Below are 25,952 nucleotides of genomic sequence, written 5' to 3' on the forward strand. Positions count from 1 at the left end.
ATTATTAAATCAAGCTGCTATCATGTGCATACTGCAGACGACTCATTATTTTAGATATGATGTGACTTAAAATTATATTGGTTCATTTTATGACTCTTAAGCTGCGTACACACTGCCAATTTTTGTCGTTGGAAAGGATCTTTCACGATCCTTTCCAACGACAAGGGAGTGCACGATGCATGAACGGTGCTGTACATACAGCACCGTTCATGCTCTATGGAGAGGGGAGGGGGAGAGCGACGGAGCGGCACCCTGCTGCGCGCTCTCCCCCTTCCCTTTCATTACGATCGGCTGTCGTCCATCGTCCATGGATCCGGCAGGTCGGTCGTCCGGACGATGGACGACACCGACTGTACACACGGCAGATTTTCGCCCGATAATTGGCCGATGCCGATTATCGGGCGATAAAAATCTGACGTGTGTACGTAGCTTCAAACTGACCCAGGTACTTTCACAATGTGCATTTATTTACAAACTCCTTGGGGCATATAGATAAAGCAGTGAATTGGACATTTACCAAACATTAACTGCAGCTAAATCTTCCAGGTGCATGTGTTTTAAATGATTGATTTACCACCAAAACATGTTTGGTGAAATTCATATTTAAAGCTTTAAAAATAGACAACCTTTATTCATATTATCTGATGTTTTCATTCTGCTACATTCTGTAACATCATATAGGTTTTCTGGAGCTGTACACAACTACTTTCCTTTTTACTTATTTTTAATTAACTTATTTACTTCACTGGAATATAAAAAAGCCCATGGATGTAAAATAATTGAAACATCCATTTCCTCCTAAAATAGCATTGATACATTTGCATCCAACTGACGAATTAAAAAAATTGAATATGTGAATAGAGTGGGAATTGTGTTGCTTTTATGTCTTAGATACCATATTCCAACATTAAGGCAAAGCTTTTGGCAGTCTTAAGAAGGAGAAAAAACATGTCCCTTCCAAGTGCGAGCCTTTCTAGAAGACAATGTCCTAAAAAAACAGCAAAAGCTCGACAAAATGTGTGCGACCCCCTATGGTGTTAACACAAGGGGTGACTAAACTCACAGAAAATTAAAGAGAAAAATCTAAAATGCTCCAGGTCACTTCAATACAAATATGCAAACAGCATTGTGGTTTTGAATAATTAAACAACAAAGCTAAGGTTTGAGCTGAAGGCATGTGTCAATCATGCTTCATGTTTCTCCTCTAAACTATCTCACTGTGAAATAAACTAATGCTGCGCTTGCTTAACACTGACAGTGGGATGAGTAAACAAACAAAGGCTTTAAAAAGAATAGATTTTGGGGACAGAATGAAAAAGATAAAGCTTAAACTAGATGTAAACTCAATCTTTAAAATCCTATATAATTTATAACAGTAAAAGACGACACATTCAGGGGTCAAATTCACCCTTCATCAGGGCTACAAAAACAAACACATAAATGAAAATTCACATGGAGTCACCATGTTGGTGTATTTTCTCTCTGTATCAGGTTTCCTTCCAGAATCATACTGATAGCTTAACAGGGTCCCCCAAAAAATTGGACTAGTCTATGGTAACAACATATGAATTTTTAAGTATAACAATCACCCCTATAGGATTGACTGATGTGGGCTCTACTTAGTGGTGTGGAAAACAACAAGGTTCGGTTTCTATTCAAGCTGGGGGTTAATAAAATATGAGTGAGAGTTGACGAGTTGGTTAAGAGGGTAGAAACATGCTAAATGGCCACAAACTAAAAACAAATATCTGGAAAGTATAGGCTCCTTATTTATTACAATATTAAGTCCTAGGTCTCTGAGCACAGGTCTGATACACAGACTGCCTCCTGGAGGGGTGTAGCCCTGACACCCCAAGTCTTCTGTTGGGGGCAAGTCCAATACTTAGCACCCCAATTCACTGTATTCCCAAACACTATTTTCCATCCCAGTTCCAATCTTAGTAGACCCAGTCCAAGAACTCTTTCAGTAGGCCTTGACCAGACCTTATAGAGAACCTCCAGGTAGACCCAAGGGTGGGATCACTTGAACCACACAGTTATTTGCACTTACAGGTCTCATTTACACATTAATGTCCCCATGTATTTATACACTACTCTTAGGGAATTTGGGACTTGTCAGTCTAGCAGAGGATCCCTACAGTATAGAAATTTGATTATGACTGAAAGATATGGCCATGAACTCTGTGATGTACTGCAGAAGATGTCAATCCTATATGTTGTAAATGAATAAATACTGGAAATATGTGGGTTTCAGATTCTAAGTATGCAGGTTTTAATGTATTTTTATCATGTGGTTAAACTCCATGAACATATGTCTTCTTTCAACATGAGTAACTATGTAATTATGTCACTATAACAAAGTATGAATCATATATGCAAAACATAAAGCCACCCATTACGCTCAATCTTCGATTTATTTCTTCTCACAGAATAATTTTGAGCTATTTTAAGGCAACTCTAATGCCCTAGAAAGGAGACTTACCTGCCAGGATCAGAAATGTGTAAATACTTTGGCTGCCTCTGAATTGGATTCTGATTCCTGAGAGACCTGAATGACTCCTGATTAATTAATATTTTGTATAGGAAATGTTTAACTAAAAATGAGAGATGCTTGTCTTTGTATAATGATTCGACGCTCCACCAAAGGCTCTCAAAATGCTACAGTTAATTAAAGATTACAGTGGCCCAGATGGGGGATTTATTCTGTCAGAGTTTTATTTCAAATTAAAAAGATAAAATTCAGGTTAGAAGTTTTTCCTTAGCAATCCTTCGTTTTGTACAAACAAAAAGTTTCCAAACCTGTATTTATTTCGAGAATGGATGTTTTCACCAGGAGAGATTTTGTGTGTATGCTTTTCTTAAGCTACTCCTTCTAAACCCATTTTCTTCCCAATTGCAAAATGTAGAGATTGAGAAGGATAACGGTTTGTATTTTGCGACATTCTGGAATGTTTGTTGAAGGCTCTGCTTCCCTTTCTCCCATAGCTTAGATAATTTGTAACCTAATACCTAGTTACTGTCGAGAATAGCAAAATGAATGAAAGTAATTTTTAGTATAGTCAATGTCTAGGTTCTACATTTTGAAGAATTCTTTCACTGGCTAAAAGGTAATTTTATGGTAAATTTATCTATCATAAGGTTTCAGGGATAAATGGAGAATAAGTACAATATGATATTTTGATGGTTATTATTTTATAAATTATCTTCCTTTTCTTTACTTTGCCCTCTTCCACCTGCAAAACCAGGGCTCATACTTACAAAAACAAAGCTTGCCAATGCCTATATAGCTAAAAAATCTGAATTACAGGGAGAAATATTTTTAACCCCTGCAGTAGGTCCTCATCCCTCCAGCTCACATATGTTCCATACTGAACAGCCCTCAGTGTTTCCCTACTAACTCTAAGAAACAATTGTGGTCTTTGTTAAAGCTCTCCAAGACTGGATAAGATATCATGGGAGGACCTGGGTGACCCAGCTAACTTAGAATGCATCTGGTCCAGGACTGAAACTATTTCTCAACTAATTGCACATGATTTTAGAAAAATGATTCCAGTTTGCTTGATCACCCAGGTTCTCCCATGATAGTTTATCTTTTCCAGTCTTGGAGAGCTTTAATAAATCATGTCCAATTTGTCTTCGTTCTATAGCATCATAATACACTGTAATGCCATTTCATAATTGCAGACATCTATCTTGCACATTTTCTCCTATAAACAATGGCATTCATTTTAATAATTTATAATAGCCTTTGCATGTTAATCACAGTAGGATTATGGGATACTATTGATTGAAGAATGTTGTATTGATTGCACCGGGGATAATTGGCAAACAAAATTCCCCATCAATACTTTCCACCAACACTCGAGGATTAGAGATGTATTTACACACACATTTACTAGAAAAATCGACTTTTTTATTGTGGATACCCTAATGCTTGGAGGATTGTTGGATATAGATAAATCAATGGGTGAATAAATTGGGCTTGCTATAACACCTAGACAATAAGATATTCAATCACATTCATTAGTATTTATATCTAGAAATGATTGAGCAGTTTATTGTTATGCAGGTTTGCAATCATCACCCAGCTGTCCAATACATAAAGTGTAATCCCAAAGATAAGGCTCTCATTTTACAACGTGAATGAAATTTGTAAATCTCAAATGAATCCACGGACAAGCATACCTATCCAACTGTGTGAGTTATGTGACTTGATCCTTATATCTATTCCATACAGAACACATATACTGTGGAAAACTTGCTTTGGATGCAGGAGAGGGATTTCCCCTGCAGGCAACCTGCTGTCTCCCCCATGCAGACTACATTATAAAATATTGCCAGTGCTACCATGTTTCTTACCCCCACCCATAACATTTAGGCCTGCATTAGATGTTTCATATAAATGGTGATACCAAAGGAGAATAATGGGAATAACACGCAGCACAGGCTTTAGCTAGCACACAGTGACCCCATGATGAGCTCTGAAAAATTGATAGAGCAGCTGCAGTGTTTGCTAAGCAGAGTCAGGTATTTCACTCAATGGTTTCTCTTCTTGCTTGTAATTACTTTATAACTGTACAGGTTTTATCAATAAAGCTGTTTAATCACCACAAAGCAGTGCAATCAATGCAAAAAGTGTTCTACAAATTCCACTTATGTTCTAAGATAGAAAACAGTTTTCTGGGAGGAATTAGGGATGTGCACCAATATTGTCATATAGTAATTAAAACCTATAAGCCCAAATATAATGGATTTTATCATTTAAATGTAATGCAGTTTATGATTCCTTAGATGTGATAGTTGCATTGGTTTTCATTTTCCGGGCTAAGGGCATTTCAGCAAGTAGAGAATATATTTTTCACTCAGCAAGGCAGGAAAAAACGTTAACAAGAATACTAATGCAGCCACTACATTTACAAACAGGGCAGCTACAACATAATAATGATATACAGAGCTTTTGCTTTCAGGTTTACATATGCAAGAACATGTTCTGTTTTCTTTCTAAACCAAAGTTCAAAAATAATCCTCATTGGATACTTTAGGTAACAAGACATTTTCCTTTTAGGACAAATGCCCTTAGATGATATTGTTTTTGCAAATTTTGTCTTTGTTTATGACTTTGAAATACCTGCAAGGTAGTTTAATGGATTAGATTATAAGGGATAAATTGTAAAAGACGCTAGGCCAGACGGTAAAACACTGTGTCACGTTTGAAGCATTCTTGCCCAGACAGACAGAATGAAGATATATTGTGAATGGGGATTAAACAGAGACATGATAAGCAATGAATAATGGGGGGAGGAGGAATAATTTTTGTTTGGACAGAATATTATACAACGACCTTGACTGGTAAAGCTTACACCCGTCTTCAGCCAAACGTAAATATATAATTATAAGAATTTATCATTGCGATGTTCACTTATCTTGGGGACACACAGTCCAGTATTCTGCTTGGTCTCTTTACACAGTCAGGCCTGGATTTACATAAGGATCCAAAATGCCAAGACTTAGGTCAAGTGGCAACTTTTCTTCTGCTCCCCTTCCTCTTCCTCAGAAATACTGGTCTTGATTTATTAAAGCTTTCCAATACTGGAGAAGATGGCTTATCAAGGGTGAACCTGGGTGGTCCAGAAAAATTGAAATGTATTTCTTAAAAATAATTTGTTCTTAGTTTTGCAAGTCCATTTCTGATTTTCTAGATTACCCAGGTTTACCCATGATGGTCTATATTTTGCAGTCTTGAAGAGCTTTAATAATTCGGGCTCCTAATTCAGTATTTTCCTTTTTGTTATATCAAGAGATCAGTATAGCCCATGCTGTACTTCCAGGTTGCTAGAGCTTTAGGTCTCATATACCAACCTATACTTTACAAATTGCCTATCAGTTGTATCTGAAACATAAAACCACTGAGCTACATGATGGCCTTTGGCATTCATAAAACAATCTTTCTAGCAAACAGCTGATTCACTCCTTTTAAAATAGCATATATCATATATATTCAAGTATAAACTTGTATATATTTTTTTCCCTCTCAGAATGCCATTAGGAAAAATAAATTTGGATTGTAATGTGGTAAAACCACTAAGGAGTGCTGTGGTCTCACGTACAGTGTGTAACAAACTTGCTGTTTGAGACGTGTGACCTATGGCTTACAACCATACACAAAATATCATTTTTTTAAAAAAGTGACCCATCATAAACAATTTAAGTACAAAACCTTTTTACCTGTGTAAAAGGGGAAAAAGATATACAGACTGAGTCCATATGATCTTTATTTGTTTCCTCTTTTAAATCAATGTTTTTAAACATCATTGATGAATTTATTCATTTTAATTTTATTTGCATTTCTTTTGATTACTGTCTAAATGTTGGCAAAGACAGCAGCACTTTGTGCTCCAGGTTTACACTCGAGTCAAGGCAGTTTTCTGTATTCTCAGGTATAAATAGGTACCTCCGTTTATTTACAATTAGGTTTATATTCAAGTATATTCGGTATTAACAATATTATCATTAATAAACAGGATTTATTTAGCGCCAACATATTACGCAGCGCTGTACATTAAATAGGGGTTGCAGGTGACAGACTAATACAGACAGTGATACAGGAGGGGAGGACCCTGCCCCAAAGAGCTTACAATCAGCAGGTCCCATAATATGTCTCTTCTGCAACAAAAATGTTTAATTTCAAGAACAATGAGACTGAAAGCAGAACTACCTTCTAACTGGTACCGACGTTACAAGACATTTTAAATTAAATTTCTGCAAAAGGTCTAAAGTTTAGCTGAAATGCCAGGAAAAGTCCTCTGGGGCTTCTGTTTTATACACGATGATGAATTTGTGTTAAACTTTAAGTCCATTTGTTTTATAACTCAAATGACTGTGACGCTAATACCGCTGAAATCCTAAGCAAAGAACAAAATGCATTTGGAACAGTCAAAGTAGAAAATGAATTGGTAAAAGTAGACATCCCTTACAGCTTGTTGCTATGATACTACTCAGTTAAGGTTGTAAGTTAAGTCTTGAATGATCCAGGAAGATAACAAGGGCGATATAAATGAGAATTTTCCTTTATGAAAGAGTGAAGAAGGATAATGAATACCCACAGTGGCCATTAGGGAACATATTTTAAAAAGCAATAAATATATTAATCACCAAACTTTCCCTGCAGGTGTATCCACCTGGTGCATATAGTTTAAATTACAGTGAATGGTTGGTAATTTCAGATTCACTCCTTTATATATATTTTATTCTTGTGGGGTATCACTCTGCTCAGGGGTGGATATAGAGTGGTGCAAAGTGTGCTGCTGCACAAGGGCCAAAAAACTCTCTTGGCGGGGGGGGGGGGGGGGGGGGGGTAAGTCTGCACAGGAGCCCACTGTTGGCCATTGCTAATTTCAAACTTCACCAAAGTAATCTAAATATGCTACCAAAATAGAATCCAAATGCTGCATTCTACTGCAGCTACATTAGTTTTTGGTAAACTGCAACACAACTGGGAGCCAAGGAACTGGACCATTTCACCAAAAAAGTCAAGGAATAGAAGCTGTAGGCATAAAAGGATGGGAGCATTACATAAGAGATTTGGGTTTTTTTAATGCTACCTTATAAAAACTGGTAAAGTTGATGTAATCCCAAACCATGAACCCCTCCTATTTGGTGATTTTGTATGTAGAATATTCAACAGGAAAGGTTTGTATTGGTTCACCTACTGATTTTTCTATATACTCTTGTGAGCTGATAACTTCCTGTGCTCTCTGATTTTGCTGATCAAAATTATTCACAATATTCCTAGCTACCTTTGAGTTCTACATAGTTATTGTTTTTAGGTTTACATACACTTTAAACATCATTTGCAGTAATGGAAAGGTACAAAGGCAGCTTTGCAAGGCATAATCATATAAGAGTGCTAGAAGTTTTTGATCATACATGGAAAAATCTGAAACCATTCCATTTTCTCAACAGATAAGGGAAATGTCCTGTGGGATTTCCTAATGCACAATTGAGAGTATATGGACTTACCAGCAGTATACTTACTGGCATATACTTACCAGTATATGGACTGGTTACCGGCATCAGCAGCAGACTGCCCAGATTGAGATTTCATATTTTGATGATTGTGTTTTCTTCAGTTACAACAAGGAGCCACTAATATTAAAACCCTGCCATCAGGGGCAGTTATGAAGTTTGGGTACAATATACACACACATACCGCTCTCTATACCTCTACCATTCTGTCTTTTGGAATTCTGGGGAAGGTAGGGACTTCTGGCAATAGTCCATTTTGACCCCCTAAATCTGCTCCTGCCTGTGGTGTATGGGATCTGTCTACCTAGAGTTATTGCACTCCTTTATGAGGAATTAACCCATGCAGCCCCTTTTAACATAGGAATGTCTTTCAATGCATAATATTAATATTATTAATATTTAAAATACAACAATGCAGTTATATGCTTAGGTAGAACCATTATAGTAAAAACAAATGTCCATTGGTTGCAGCAGGTGCCTGGACAGCTGGTGTAGGGGAGAGACAGATGTGCCAACATGTCTGGATGGTGATTATGATATAATGTACGCTGACTTGAAGAGGTACTTTTAGGGTATGCTTGAAGGATTCATGGCTCAGAGCCTGATTGATGTGGTGTAGAAAACATAGGTCCTAATGTTCATTGTATAAATATGTGCATAGAATATCTGCAAATTTGAAAACACAAGCCACCTACCACCATTGCTTCTTTCCCATGTTTCTTTTATGATAAATTGTGTTGCATTATTAGGGAAGGAAACTAAAGTGACATAATTCATTAAGTCAATATAATGAATAAGGTCCTGAAGCTCGTCAGTGAATCTTTGAAAAAGATTTTTCAAAGAATGCTGATGAGGACCTATATAGACAAGAAAACTATTTCTAGAAAGCTGTTCAATCATTAATTCAACTGTTCAAACATTCCATGTTCTCTGTATTGCACTAGATAATAGATCAGAGTGTTACCAATGTAGAAGGGAAATATTCATTTAAACAAACCAATAGCCATGAAATAGGCCTTTCCAATCCCTATGGAACAGTCGGGACCCATTTGATCTTCGATTTTCCATTAATTTTTTGATATTGGACTAAATGACCCATCACTAGGACTGAGCCCTGTCACTGGTGGGCATGCTGAGCTCTAAAAGATATTGTCTCTGCTAGAAGAGGATAACTAACAGTCGGTAGTGTGAGGTTTTCTGCACATTTCTAAGCAGGTTGCATTTGTATACAGAACACCTTTAGTAATACTGGTCCTCTAAGATTGAAAGAGCTGAATTCCAATAAATGAAGAGGGCAAGGGACAGTCAGGCTATGGAGTTGGGGGTAGATAATACTGGATGTCCTACAGGCAGGAAATGCAGGGGGACCGTGTGCATTGAAATCAGAGTATGCAATCTTGGTACATGAGACGAGCCTGTACAACTATGCAAGACTAAAATAAAAGCAAGGCTAGAGTTCAGCTTTAGGAAACCCCTCATGCAGGAAGTAATTAAAATAAACCAACACATGTAATAATCACATTCCACCTACTCAGATATGCATGCAAATCTTCGAGTAATGACACTTTATGAAATAAAGGGCTTGCCTAATGTACATAAGCCGAGGATTATTTCTGAACCAGGCAGATGGTGGCTTCATGGATATAGCCAAAAATAGGGCATGCTAGAATGCGTAATTCTTTCTAGGAAGCATCCATATGTATTGTATGTGTAGGATAATTATACCTGTAAATGATGAAATATAATTTTTTAATGAAGAAATCATAAAATTCAGTTGTTAATAAGCAAAGCAAAAGTATTTGTGAGACTTTTTGGATTTGTAGCAGGAAATAAAGCTTCTCTTAGACAATGTCATACTTCTGTGGGGGTCCTAACAGAATAGCACACAATGCAATTCCACTAGACAGCCATCTCATTAATGATGAGATACTAGAGGAACAAACATGTAATCAATATCTTTTATCCCCCCCCCTACCCCCCAAAGAAAAAATAGAAAACATATTCACCTTAGTCCAGAAGCGGCATTGGAGAGAGTGATGTCATGTTCCCAGATCCAGAGTTAGGGAACCTTGTCATTCCCAGGATCTGGCCTTTAAGCCAATTCACACCAGCTGCCTAAAGCACTACAAAGTATGAAAAATTGTGCATGTGACATTTTTAGCAGTGTACCACAATACATGGTAGTATTACACAAAGTGGTTTGGGGTGCCATTTAGAAAAGATATAGAATCAGTTGGGGAATAGAAAGGGTTGAGGTACCATTGAGAATGTGTTACTGGAACACATAGGTATGAATGGGCGCTATAGTATATTGGACCATGCTTTTTTAACACCCAGTGGGGTTGTATGCAGGCAATTCCTCAGAAAGTCAAGCTTTTTAAAAGAATGGTCCAACTTTCCTACCACAAGGTCATATCTATCCTGCTCCCCTCAACATGTAGCAGGAGTGTTGCTGATAAAAGCAATGTAGTTGTGATCATCTAGAGGGAATTTGGACTGCTGGAGATCCATAGCTACGTCTTCTTCCCTGCTTACAATACCAAAGCATTTTCCTATTCTGCATATTTCTCTCATCTTATCTAAATCATCTGGGTTTTTTTTGGTGTTTCCATAGTGATTTTACATTCCACATTGATAAATGATCAAAAACATTGGAATATGATACCTGAGGCTGTTCTTTGCGATACTCAAGGTGCCAAGATATTAAACTGCAGTTCTTAAAGAGTGCTTATTGAATTCAATGTAGATTGTATAGATTTTGTCTGCGGTACATTGGCTGGAGGCAGGTAAACAGATTGATAGAATCTTTGTGTTTGGAAATCTAAACCTTTCCTGTAGAAATTGTTTCCTCTTTATTTAGTAACAATCTAATATGGCATGTGAGTAGTAAAGTTACAAGGCAACAGGAAGAAAATAAACTTGAACAAAAGGTGCCAAAGGCCAAACATCTTTGGCCTGAGCTTTAATACTGTATTGGCCTCCATTATGATGGTCAGCAGAAGGTGGAGTCTGGACTACATTTGGAAGCCCAGTGGAAAAGTTGCTTACGTATTTCTAATTAACATATTTATGTAGCACCAATATATAATGCTGGGTTTTATGAGTACATATTTATTTCTAGTTGAAGTCCCCGCCCCAGAGGAACTTACATTCTAATTTGTTTGTTCTGAAACCTGTTAAAGCTGAACTCCATGAAAACAGCTAATTTCACTGATAATAAACATACATATGTGCTACTTTGCTGGCCAAAGGATGTGTATTTCTGTCCATTCAGTTTTATAATTTATATATCTCCCCCATAATACAAATCCCTGAAGATTATGGTGTACACAAATGTTAGAAATAAGAATGAATGACTACTCCTCACAAGGTTGGATGCCAAATCCCAATTATATATAAACACAAATGTTAATGGGTTTCACATGCAAGGAATTTGCATTTTATAAATAAAACCACTTTCTTTTCTTGTTTTTGAGATGCCTGAAAAAATCCCTTAATGGGCAATGCGATACCCATTCAAGTTTGTGTTTATGGATTTACATTTACCTTTTTGTAGATGTCCTGTAGCACAAACAGGCCCAAGGAACCGGTCACTGTTGCTTTGCCCAAAGCCGCCATCTTTGCTGGGTCCAAAACCTCTTTGGCCACTGGACCACTACTGATAATGTAACACCTATGTGTGCACATAACACTGTCTATGGCTTCTGAGTTTATCTATGTACCACATATAGAGCTCGGCTTTACACTGCAAGGCACATGTGGTGTGCAGTATAGGCAAAAGCAAAAAGCCACCGTGAACCAGGGAAACGGAGACTTTGCATGTCCCTTCTGACAAAACCCCCCACCTTTTGGTAACTTTTTCCTTTATTTTGGATTTAGTACTGCTTTAATACACAAAGGATAAATAGTTAAATGCACAAGCGGGCTTTTTTAACACCATGGGCTCTATTTATAAAACAGGGAATCAGATATTCCCTCAAACATTACCTCTTCTCCAGGTCCATGTGTTTTAATGGCAGAGAATGTATGAGGGAATGTCAGGTTCCCTGTTTTATAAATAGAGTATAAACAGAGTCTCCCTAGGTGGACTTTCAATGGCGCCATTTTCAAAGACATCTATGAATCAGGGGAATACAACTGGGGAGTAAAGAAGGATAGAGATATCTGTAAGCTTTGCATTCAGAGTTCCATATTTTGTCTGCGGTGTACATACTGTAGTGTATTTCTTGTTTGATGCAGCAAAGCTTTACAATTTGTTTGGCCTGCAGCTGTGTATGTTATACAGTGCTATCACACAATGTGTTATAAATCACTGTGGTTATGTAACATCGGAATCCATGAACTCTAAGAACCAGGTGAATTATTTCACTCTAGTAACAAGCCCTATTCATTCACACACTGGAATCTAATCAAGTCAAAGCAACCCTTCTGCTTTTAAATGTGTATTTATGTCAGGCTGTCCTTTGGCATCGCCCGCTGGCATCATGCTATGCTGTTAATTACTGTCCTTGGCTGTGGTATTCCTTAGCGATAAATTTCTGTTTATTTTTCATTCGTAAGAAGGAGGTCTATTAATGTACACATTCTGCAAGAGTTGCCATGACTGCATGGGCAATGCCAAGGCAAATCCAGCCTGCTTATATCAGGAGCTCTCTTAGGGGAATGACAACACTCTTCTTCCTGTGTTAAAAATAGACTCTTACACTCACCTGTACAGTGTAATCACACTCGCTGGGAACAGATTGTGTGTACTGGTTTGGAAACATGCCAAAAGGCTCTTATGTCTTTCTGTTGTCGTTTCCCAGACTTATGCTTCATTTTGCTTTGTTATTACATATAGCATGTCTTTATGTAACTATATTAGTGTAATTTTTACAGCTGAACTGCAGATTTAAACAGATGCACGGCTTCCTTTCCTGTGCTTTGATTACTTACTGTGCAAACTGAATGGATCCCATGGATGAGAAGCCCATCTTATTTCCTGGCTGATGGACATCCAACATACCTAGCCCTCTCCTTCCCAGCCTTGCTGTCCCTGGCCTCTTCTTTGGATTGCATTGCTTTTATTAATAAAGGCCCAGCGTGGGATCTGACCATTACCGCTTCCTGTTTTCAGTAGGCTATGTTCATTATTCTACCATCCTCTCCTACCAGCCATGATTTGCCTGCATGGTCTAAAAAAGCAGATTTGGTTATACCTTTGACAAAACACCTTCCAGGGGTTTTTCGTAATTGATTTAGCATTAGGATGCTGCTATCGTATTCAAGACCTCTTGATAATTTTACATAGTCTAAAAGAAATTATGTATTGGAAACAGAAAGGTTTTAGTTCTAAAATGTAATTATCATGTTAATGAGACTGGGCAAACTATAAGCTCTTTATTTTTATTCTGCAAGAAACACTTGCAAAATAAAGTTAAATGAGTCAGAGAACTAATAAAAACTTAAAATGGGTCACTGTTATTTTTTACAAAGTTACGTTACTACTGAATGTTGGGCATAGCTCCTAGGTTGTGCAAAGGGAGCAATTTGTATAGGAGACAAGGAGGGAGATGGGCCCATTGGTTGGTGGTAGTAGGGCATCCTAAGTTGAATGTGTTGGCTCCATTAGGTGGTTGCAATACATTACAGGCGGGGTCAAGCTTTCTAAATGCCATAACTCTCGAGCACATACAATGCTAAATCGGAGGAGGGTGTGTGATAGCCCATAAGATTAGTTGTGTTCTGGAGTTCATTGATGGTTGGCATTAAACAAGCCAAGGAGCATAGGTTTTCCATGTATGTGCGGAAAATGTGGAAAGGGAGTGCAGCCATTGGAAAGGGTTGCAATACACAATAAATGTTAATATTATAGTCAGATCAGGTCTCAAGGAGCAAACTGTGGTCAATATTTGCACTCTATTGGTACTTCAGGCTCTGGGGACTTTAGGTCATGTTAGAAGGAAAGGTAAACCACCAAGACAATTTTCAATGGCCACCAGTTACCATGCTCAAGGCTGTCTAAAAGGTTAAATATAGATACTCCATAAATCATTTGATGACAGCCCTCCTTTAACAAAGAACATTTTAAAACAAACAGACTAATAGCTTTAGGGAATAATGACTTTTCCCCAATCTTTTCACATATTGCCGTCTCAATATAAAACTCTTGTGGGCATTTGTAATTGGGTAAGTTTATCTCTTAACATCACCATTATTAAACTCCTTGTATTATTATTCAACAGTCCTAGCAGCAAAAGTGTAGCTTGGCCCAGGAGATCGCCTTGTGGTTAAATTAGCTTCTGAATTCATAAGCAGGGGGATGTGCGGCTTACGTTGTAAAAAAGAATTAATTCCGCACAGATTTGCTGATATCCCTTGCAACACAACTGCAGGCAGAATAATTTGCTACAGTACCTTAAAATAATGAAATAAGTCACAAAAAATAGATAATCGTTATGACAATGAATGGTTAATCCCTTCTTGCTGCCCAGGGGAGGTGAATTAATTTTTCCATTTTTTTTCTTCCATTCCTGAAAAATGATTACTAAGTGAAAAAGAAGCTTTTCTCTAATGGCTTTAAAATGTTCATGGGAAATGAATGTATATGGAATATGAATGGCAGAGGTGATTTGAATTATAGTAAAACTCTGTATTTACCCTCTGGCATTGCAAACTATGCGTTTCCATAGAGAGTGCTACATGTGCCTAGGAAAAGTACACAGATAGCAATATTTTCAAGTGATGTCTCGTGGCAATTTACTGCTGATATTTAAAAAGAGTGCAAACAGGAACATATTTTGCCACCAATACCAGCCCATTGGCATTCATTATTCCCTTTCAGACCCACACTGCAGAAATGACAGCTGGTTGTTTGCGTTTGCCAACCTGTAGCATGGTCTTCATAAATAGGACTCAACTAAACTGCAGTGATGGAGTATCCATGAGCTCACCGCCTATCAATGTCTTTGCTCCAGTGGTATGAATAGGCACCAGGGATGTTCATTCATCTCAGCATATTCCAACACTGGGGGGAAGATTCCTAACAAGAAGGTGAAGTCTAATAATAAAATGTTGAGGTCGGAGTGGACAGCTGGCATAGCTGAATCGTGAGTGACTGGTATAAGTACCACCACTACTCTCTTATCTTTAACTTTGACTCATAAAGCTCATTGATAATGGACAAAGCTCATTGATAATGGACATTTGACTTGTTTTTTTTATAAAAGACACCAGTCTATATCAGTATGCCCAATTTAGCCAATCATTGCTTGTTAATTGCAGACGTATGCTAAATTCAAGCAAATAATTCAAGTTTTTTTTCCTGATAAATCAGCTTGATTCCTATGACGATAGAGTGTATTTGTCATTCTGAAAAAAAATATGGTAAGCATAAATACAAAAACCCTTTTTTCTAAAGAGAAGCACAGGCCATCCACTATAAAATGGCAATATTTATCCAAAAACTACCAGGCTTTCAAGGATGTCAAAATGCCAGATATGCCTACCTGAGTTATTGCAAAGGGAGTAATAGTGGCAGCCAGACAAGCAGCATTTTCACAAGGAGAGGTCCACAATATCAGCTTCCTTTAACAAGCTCCAGCTTCCTGTTAGCTGATCAGTTGTGTCAGAACATGTTGATTGTAGCTTCACTGCCCTGGTTCTCCAGGCTTTTACTATTTGCTAAAAATGGTTCGATATACCATGTGTATCGGTTTAATGAGAGTCAGAAAGCGTATTTACAGCGAAGGTAAGCCATATAGCAAAGTGTGCATTTACAAAATGTGCAGTTCATACTCTTTGCTCATGTGAATGTGTTTTCAAGAGCAGTACTTAATGATCTTTCAAATAGTATATATTACTTAGGAATATTTTACATTTACCTATTGGAATGTGCTGGATTGTAATGGTTATTGATCACACAGCTGGCAATGTTTTGGTCTGGAGAACAGGCCATTATTGCATTATTGTAGTGAATGTGATATGATGGGAGGGTTAGTGTTTGGAATGGCCATGATTTGTGTGATTTCACAAGTAATGAATAATTGTTCTGCTGATTTAAGTCTCTGAATGCAGTGTTTAGCAGAAAAGCCAATGTTCCATATCAGATTTGGTTATAACGTTGTATGACACAACATCTTCCAAAAGTTTTTTTGAATTTGCTGCCATTGGATTCAGTACTCATGTGAAAACTCTAACAACTTCTTGTGTTAATGCTAGTTACTTGCGTGTCTATTGCTCTGGCTTCAATCCTTGATTTGCTAACCTAAAACAGCTGCAGATTAGAACTTCTGATTTCACTCTGAAATTCCTGATTTTGTCCAGCGTAGAAACTAGCAAATTCATAAGTGGCAATTATTATATTTTGCCATTGGACGTTTATTAGGTTAGACCTTGAACTTTGTGAAATACTTTCATCTCCTTTCCTGACTTCTTTGTGGAAATGTTTGTTTTCTGGTTTTAGGGTCTTATACTTTTATCCCCTCTACTGAATTGTTTTATTTTACTCGGCATAATGTATGTTTCATGTTTGTATGACAACTGAACTAAATATTACCACTGTACAACTGAACTCACAATATTACCCTGCAACTGATGAATCCATTCCCTGCACTATTGTAATGCAACACACCATGTGGCATGAGCATTGTAATTCACTTTAGCACAGGTGCATTGTCAGCTGCTCTGCTTGCACCTTTGGGGAATTGATTTCAGTGTGGTAAAAACATACATTTCTGCATGGCATGTTGTAAAGCCAAACATAATCAGTCCCTGATTTTGAGCAATTATGCAGCAAAAGAAATACAAAAAATAAGTCATACTTTGCACTGTTCCTCCAGATCATTGACTGTTTGAAAACTGAGTCTCATCATGACAGGGAGGCATTGGCTATTTTCAGAAGTTATCAGTGGCAGCCTTCAAATTCCTTTTATGACAGGTTTATGTTTCTTTAATATACACAGTGAGGAAGCCTACTGAGCCACTTAAAGCAAAGCACGCCTGAGTTATTAGCAGCTTCAGGAGACCTTAAGGTTCTGGGAGATTGAACAGTTGCAGCCTTTTCTATTAATTCTCACATTAAAATAAATATCAAATTAAAATCAGATTAGGTGGGTAATGAAGAATAGGATTTTCCACCCTAAAAGCTTTATACACAAGGTGTACGGGCACATTGATTTTTAAGGGGCGCATTTATAAAGAGGTGGGGATCAGACATCAGGTCACCACCACCTCTTTGTTGTCCATTTATAATGGGATAGTGATGTTTTTTACCCTGGCATTCAGTGCTTTGATCCCCATACTGTAATTAAGATTAAATAAATGGAATATCCTAATGTCATATTTCAACATTCCATGCTTATTTCAATTGTGGCCACTTCTGCCCCTTTTACAACTGCTGCAGAATGGCAAGCGCCACCGATCTCTGCCGTGACCTATGGCTTCGATCATTATCAATATGGAGAATTCTGAATTGGTGGACTGTAATAACTTTATAAATGTGGCTGCAGTAGTAAAACTGACATATGAAGAGTGATTATTTCATTCATAAAATTTGGTCAGTGTTTTTATTGCCATCATTTGTGCAGAAATGGCAGCACTTTGCTGACATTCATGCTGATTGCTAGTTTTATTCATGGGTGTCTATATGCTGAAAATACTTTGATTGTGTAAAACCAATAAATGACAATCGAACTGATCATTCACCGGTTTGAAGAGAACCTGTGCTGTGCCTATTCAGGGGCAGCATATATAGCATAATTCTTGCCCCTTTACTATGGCAACCTTGGCGCTTGGTAATTGTCTAATTAGACACCTGGCACCATCACATGTGAGCAGGTAGAGAATCCTCAAATAAGGATTCACTTAAAGCTATGTGTCTATTGACGCAGCTGCTGGACCCATAGAAGAGGTGAGAAGGTCATTATAGGTTACTAACAGGAAAATGTCTTGTTCCTCTGGGGAGTCATTGTTATATTTATAGACCTAGAATGAAGAAGTGACAGAAACTGATCACTATGGGTAACAGGAATTTATAACACACTTTCAAATATCTGCCTCAATGTACTCCCCTGGTATTGGGCCCGGTCTGTAAATAAATGCATTTTTTGGGGGGTTATGAAAATATTGCGTAATGTACAGCTTTTATTCAACATGTAAGTGACCCCCACATCCACAGATTACTATTCTTGTGTCATCTTCCCATTACTAAAACTTGTGTTAGCGTGATGCAGAAAGGATTTCATTTTGCTAACTTGCAGCACTGAAATTAAATAGGTGATTAACATGAATCCTCATAAATGACTAATGGCAATACATTTACATGTCTCTGATTAAAAAACCTTCTGTAATGCTTAAAGGAGCAAGTTGGATGAATTAACTTTTGTTCAATTACAGCCATGTTTCAGATTCTAATAATCTCCTGGGGATCTACACACTAATAATTTCCATGCAGGTACTGTGAAGCTCATTTGCTACTTATACTTGATGTCTAATGGCGATCTTGTGACTATGTGATGTGTGTGCTGTCAGTAGTACCTGAAGTATACGTACAAAAATTGCTATAAAAAAGTCTGTTTTTGCTGGTGAGATAGTTTGTTCCCTGGCTATCATGTTCATCCAATGGTTCCATTATTAAGCTGAAACAATTATGCAATTAAGTATATCTTTAGGCTCTATGGCTGCATGTTTGTTGCATTCAAGGGCTCGTTTACATAGAGGTCAATTTGTAGTGTGGTTATCGTTTACCAGGTATCTGATTTCAACCACTTGCCACCTTGTGACATTTGCAGGTGTTTTTTTTATAAGCATTTGAAACACTTGATAGTCAACAGGGGTGGATTCCTAACGTCGGGGTTGTCTTACACAGAAACTGGAAGGGTTTAGAAGGAGGAAACATGCAATTTGCATGCATCATGAAATGCAACACTACAACCACGGTACATGTAAAATCATAGGGGCTTTGCAAGTTTTTTAAACAGGAAAAAGTTTGGGAGGCCCAAATGACCAATTTAGTTGGGCCTATGTAAGCTTAAATTAAGTTTTGCGAGAGATAAAGCTAGGTACACACTTCCAATAATTATCTTGAGAAAATGAACGATTATGACGGATCAACGATTATGCACAATTATATTTGAACAATCGTATTGTGCACAATTCTGTACATGCTGTAACGATACAATCGTTCATATATAATCCACCAATTGTGTACACACGCTAGATACAATCGTTTGAATGATGCAGGGAATGACATGTAAAGGAGAAAGTGTACTGCAGAACCATCCACGATCACTAAACGACCGTACACATGATAGATAGGGAACGATTGTGGGCCAATCAGATCCGCCGTGACGGTCGTTCATTTCCAACGACAATCGTCGACGTCGTTGGTCACCTTTTTTGTGAACGATTTTTGGTCGATCCGCCATTTGTTTCCAAGGATAATTATTGGAAGTGTCTATGCAGCTTTAGGGTTGGCACCAGGGCAATTGCCAAGCACACACAAAGGTAAACTTTTTTTTTTTTTATTTGCCCTGCATGGTTTCTTTAAAAGTGCCATCTCCAGGACCCTTGTTTTCTCCTCTTGCTATCAACCTTGTAACCTATCACTGACCTAGAAAGAAAAAACACTGAAAGCATGCTGCCAGTAAGCTAGGATGCTTGCATTCACATATATGCTATATGATGATGACACTTCCCCATTTCTGTCTTGGTGGCTACTTTAAAGTTCACAGGTGAGCTTTGCTATGTTGCTGGCAGCATCTGTGCAGCTCAGAGAATGTAAAAAAAATGTGTAACTTCATTTAGCATTCAGATTTATTTTATTTCATGCAAACAAGGTGAAAATTATAATTGAAGTGCAATTCCAGCCTATTAAATATTTGCTCAGTCTTCCACATCAAAAGACAGATAAAGTGTAATAAATCCAGCAGCCGGATCTTATTTACTTGCTGGCTTATGGTCACAGGGTGCCGAGTTCTTATGATTGCAAGGAAGTTCTTTTATTTTACACAGATTAGAATTTTGAGTTTATTAATTTGCTTATGAGATCCTCTAAACACACCTAGATATAACGCTTCGTTGAGTAAAAACTGTTGCGCATTTGTGCAGGAGGTGATACTTTATTTATTGATAATACCTCTGATCCTCAGGGTTTTGTTACGCCAAGAGTGCAGAAGATTAAAGGGGATCTTGACTTAATAATAAAAGTAAAATGTTTGTATTTGTTTAAAGGAGATTTCCAGGAAATTTAAAATCCCTTGTTTGTTCTGGACTTCCCTTGTAGTTACTGCTCCTTCTCCATCTCTTGTGATTGCTGGTGACAAAGAAATACAACAGCACATCGCACAATAAAACACACATTGAGGCTAAATCAGCACTAATGTGATTGTGAACAGCCTAAATTCTAAAGTAATGTGGGCTGCTCACTTACCAAACTGAATTATCATCTTGCATTGGGATAATTCACCTAGCTAGGTGAATGTGGTAAACACATACTTTGCAAAGTGTAGTAAAATCTAAATAACAGGATTATTCCTTGCACATGATTGGATCGTTGAAGTCAGCCATGCTTCTTCCCATTTACCTAGCTAAGTGAAATAGACCTTGCAGGGGGATTATTCCCTTTCATATGTGAACAGCCTAAATTCCTTTTTTAAAACAGAGGAACCTTTAAATATCTCTAGGCCATGGGAATCCCTACTAAAACCAACTTATTTGTGGTCAGTAGAGACCTAGGCAGCTAGTGGCCATTCTATATGGGTGATCAGATTGCCGACAACCTTACAGACAACTTGGATGATTCTTGGTGTTTTCCACTAGCTCTGTATATTGGTGTTGACCCTGGGACTATGCAGCCACCATCAAATGGAAGGTCAATCAGCCACACTTAAGACCCTTAGTTACCTGTAAAGGTGTTTTCCACAATCTCCAAATTGTAACAAAATGTAATGTCTGAAACTATAGTACTCACCAAGCCACAAACTGACCTACTTTTCTACTTTCAATGAAATGCTACATTTGTAATATGTACTTGCCAAAAATACACATGGTTTCTTAGTTATGGTCTGTGTATTGAGACAATGCAATTTGACAGGCAAATTACTGCATTTCAGAAGCATTTTACATTTCTACATCAACATGCACAAAAGTTACCTCCTGTCAGTGTCTGATCGTATAATGTGTGTATGCTATGTGTGCACTTAAACATGTCAGTGGTAACACATGGCTGCACACAGGAGCACATTACTGTGTACACTTCATACTGATGAGAAATGACGTGTCATATGATGCTCCAGTGACTGCAAAACAAGAAAAAAACAGTGTTGTGCTGTAATGAATAGAAATTAAATGGCCCCAAAACTTGGCAACCACCATGTGTGGCTAGCACTCTAGTATGCATTATTGGGATCCTAGGTTTGGATTTTGGTCAGCATACTGTCTGCCTAGAATATGTATGCTCTCCTCCTTTCCCCATGGGTTTTCTTCCCTAAAACATATTGGCAGATTTTGTTGCCCCTTTCAGTTAGATTAGATTGTGAGCTCCTCTGAAGACTGGTTAGTGAAATGACTATGGATCCTGTAAGTGCTGTATAAGATGTTGTTGGTGCTATAGAAACACCAGATAACAAAAATCCTCATTAAATGGTATTTTGTACATCCTTGCCATTTATATGTAAGGTTTTGTGAATCGAGGTGCTCCACCTGCACCTCAACAATGTACAATAAAACTGTTCCATTTTTAGTAGTGCTAGTACATTAGGTAACAGATTGTGTGACATCCATAGTCAGGGACTTGGTACAGCTGCAGTGCCGGCATTGTGTTTTTTCTTTAGCCTATAATATTATTTGTCAGCTTGTATCCTTTATAATATTGGTCTTAGGTATATTTTTTATGTAAGGCTGAGCAGTACGGCTCATGGTGACCTACTTACTACAGAGTGACAGGTTGGTCCTAATCCGTCTGTGAACCTTGGCATACTTACAGTATATTACAGGGTGAAGCCTCTGCATCTAGCTGCTAATAGAGCATATAATGGATTTGTCTGGGATTGCCTCCTGGTATTCAGAATGTGAATGTATCTTCCTGATAAAACATATTACATTACAAGCTGGACTGCTACTATTTATTTTATTTGTCTGATAGGTATGCATTATTTTTAATAATCACACAGTTAATCACATCCTAAGTGCTCAATTTCACCTACCTGGGGTCCAGTTACATTTGTGGGGCAGTGTGGTTTTCGGGCACACTGTGGAGATGTTAAAAGGTAATGGTTCACATAGCAGACTGCCCCAATGGTCCTGCATGTAGCATCTAAAAAGTGCACAACAGGCAAAGTCCATTAAAATTGCTTTCTCTAGTTTTAATAATAACCAGGGCTTTGGTATGGTTGAGTACTGGTTGACAGTGGTGAACGACAACCGAAAACTGACAGTCTGAACATAGCTAAAGGAGATTTTGTTGCAATAATTAACAAAGCAAAATGTTTACATACCTCCAACTCCTCATGTCTGAATGTTTGGATTCAATCCGTGCAGGGTGCCCCAATGAGCAAAATGCAATTAAAAAAGTGTCCTATTAGTTGGCAATCTGGCCATTATAGTGAAAGGTATGGAGCAAAGCGCAGACAATGGGTGATAGGGACAACAGCAGCTGGTTGTTGTTTCGATATTTTAATTTATGTTATATTAGGTGGCTACAATTAAAAACAAACCTTTAGTGATATCTGTTGCTGCTAACACTGTAGAGCAATTCATCCTCAAAGGTAACAGTGGAAGCATTGATGTGGTTGAACTTATTCTCTGCCCCCTCAGCCGCAGCCGTCTGATCACCAATGTAGACCCTGCATGGGTTCTAGGAGGGGTGCTGAGTAAAGCTACGTACACACTTCCAATTATTATCGTTGGAAAACGAACTACGAACGATCCTGCACGATATATACGAACGATCGTATAGCACCGATACTGCACATAGAGATAACGACACGATCGTTCGTAGATATTGTACACACAATAGATACGATCGTTTGAGCGATAGAGGAACTATGTGCACGACAGGAAAGTGAACGGACGTTCGTTCATCACGCATGCTCTGAACATGGACGATCAACGAACGACCGTACACACGAACGATGTTCAACGATCGTCGTCCAATCCGATCCGCCGGTCCGGTCGTTCGTTTCCAACGAGTTTGCTCGTTCGTCGGCGTCGTTGGTTACTTTTTTACGAACGATTTTTTGCCCAATCGATCGTTCGTCGTTCGATTGGAACGATAAAAATTGGAAGTGTGTACGCACCTTAAGATTAAGTGCTTGGAGAACATCTTGAGGGATTTTAGTGCTTCTGTTAAAAAGTTAATTTACTACTTGATAAGTATCCGTACTGCTCACTGACTAAAAACCTTGTCTGAGCCTAGCCTTAAAAAGACAGTTCTATATAGACAGATATAATCCAAGGACAAAATTCTTTTGAATGTTCTTGGTCCCAATTGCCAATTCTCCATTTTTAAATATCTATAATATTTTATTTTTGATCAATCATTTTTATGTCTCACTAGATCACAATAACAGTGATGTGCAGTAGCCTGCAGCAACCTAAACAAAATATGTTACTATTGGTCCAATGGGCCAAAATCAATATTCTGATTGGTTGTTTTGGCTTAAAACTCTTCCCTCTATGTCTTTTTTTTGCGCATTGGCCTTGTATCTTGCAACTGACCACCTGCATGAACTTGCTATTGTTTTCTGAACACAATAATCCCTTTGAAAAATGTTTTGTCTGAAACCATCCACAAAGAGGTTTATCTAGGGACAAAATGAAATAAAAATAGGAATGTCATTTAATAGGCTTATTCTGTAAGTACTTATGCTCTGTGTTTTTCAGGAATAGCAGCAAGAGGGATTTTCCCACATTAACCTCTCTTTAAGTATGTTCAGCACCGCCACTTATCAAATCCCACGGCATCTGAATAAAAGCAATGGACTTAAGTGATGTCCCTCGCACAGTTCAAGGCTTCATTCATTATACTCATTACTCAGTCATCTACAGGCACAATAGGGATGTAATATACTGCACTGCGATGCACTTTTCTGAACTATCCAAGGAAATTATAATGATTTTCATATACTTTGTTATAATGTTCAAGACTAAAAAAAAATATTCTATTGAAAATATGAATTTCTTTAGGCGCATAAATATGAAATACTGAATATCAATAATCCATAAGTAATCCCTATTTAGCTTGCAGGTGGCATTTGTAGGTCATGTAATCTGGTATTTCTGGTAACTGGTTTACTACTTTACTGTGAGTACAGACCTGGATAGCAGGATCCTAAATTGCTCACAAACACAGCCGAAAGACTTGGGAAGAATATTCTCACCTTCAAATACATATAGTACTATATAGATCTTCAGTCTACAGTAGGAAACAATGAGTGCAACGCTAGTGCAGGGCTTTCTCTTTTTATCCAAATAAAGGAGGAGCAAGAGGAAGCTCCCTGAGTGAAGTGTTTTCTTAAAAAATGCAAATGATTCTATTGATTAATGATTAATCAATATTAATCAATTATTGAATAATGATTAAAAAAAAAAATTCTATGCAAATAATATGTAATGAAGAAGAGGAACTAGCAGTTTGCATGGCAGTAACAATAAGGCTATGAACACACGTTAGATGACTCTCAACCCAATATGAAGTGCTGGGCTTTTCTCTAGCGAGAATCTGATGTGTATAATGGTTACCCAACATCATTCATGGATCTGTCCTGATATTTGTTAATCTGTCATTCTTTTATTGCTTGAAACAATCAGGAAAGTTTGTGTCCAGCGACAAACTTTGTATGTATGTTTGCTGCCTAACTTTCAGGTATCAGCGGTAACAATGGTAGAGAGATACTATGCCTGGACTGATATAGATTATGGGGAATGCTGCATTCCCCTTTCCAATGCACAGTTGAAGCATATATATATATATATATATATATATATACATTAAGGCATTTTTCCTCAATCATCAACCATTCTATGAGCCTCCCCTAAATGAATAAAGATTGGATTGTGTATATTGGAGTTGCTACTACAAACCTGAAAGATTGTGGACGAAATGGTATTTGGCATTAGGGAGCTTCTTTGGCAAGTTTAGTGAACTGGAGCTTTACAGGTTGAAAAGAGAGAGAAATCTTATTCTAGCAGAAAAATGTGGGTTGCCACTACTTACTTTTAAAAATTCTAGCTGTCTACCTTTTATAATGACCTCTCTCGCTTCAGTATGTTTTAAAATATTGCCAAAAACAGCCGTGAGCTCCAGTTTTGTACACTTCTTTCATATCAGGAACTAATAGCTAGCAGACCAACTTCTGTTAACTGGGACCAAGATAGTACAAGTATACCATTGTATATTTTTGATAATAGGGATTAACTAGCGGGCATGCTTTTGTGTTGTGTTTCAGCATTATCAACAGGGGTGTTCCGGGATCCCAAATTACAAAGAGTGGGGTTGGCTGGTGCAGGTCCGAAGTTCCTGAATGGGGAAAATTGAACCTTCAACAATTTGACTTTATTGAACGTTTGAACAAAAGTATAAAACATTATCAATAAACACTTTTAAAAACTACATGACAGTCCAGTGACTTAACAGTGCGGAAAGAACATACAGACTCTCTTGAGAACAAAATTAATTAAGTTTCCATTTGGTATATCTTGAGCATTTTACACGTCACTCCAGAGTATATTGCAAGCCAACCATAAATGGTTAAGTCCTTGTGGAAGCTCATTTATTCTTGTAGGCCTTTGGCCTTACCTTTGGGAAGGGGACTAAAGTGTAAAACTAATCTATTTTTTATTTCAGTGCCTTTCGTAGGATGGTAATCCTCTGGCTAGATAGCGCGGAGACCTGGTATAGGGATTATTACACGTGACAGATTTAGAAATCCACTTCAATGTGCTGCTGT

General features: G+C 37.8%; 1 protein-coding gene across 4 annotated transcripts in view; it reads left to right on the plus strand.

Annotated features, from left to right (window-relative positions):
* PLCH2 (phospholipase C eta 2) overlaps positions 1 to 25,952 on the plus strand; it is a 421,543-nt gene that overhangs the window by 259,073 nt on the left and 136,518 nt on the right. The gene's annotated exons all lie outside the window — the stretch shown is intronic.

Source organism: Pyxicephalus adspersus, chromosome 11 (genome assembly GCF_032062135.1).
Source record: "Pyxicephalus adspersus chromosome 11, UCB_Pads_2.0, whole genome shotgun sequence".
Lineage (NCBI taxonomy): Eukaryota > Metazoa > Chordata > Amphibia > Anura > Pyxicephalidae > Pyxicephalus > Pyxicephalus adspersus.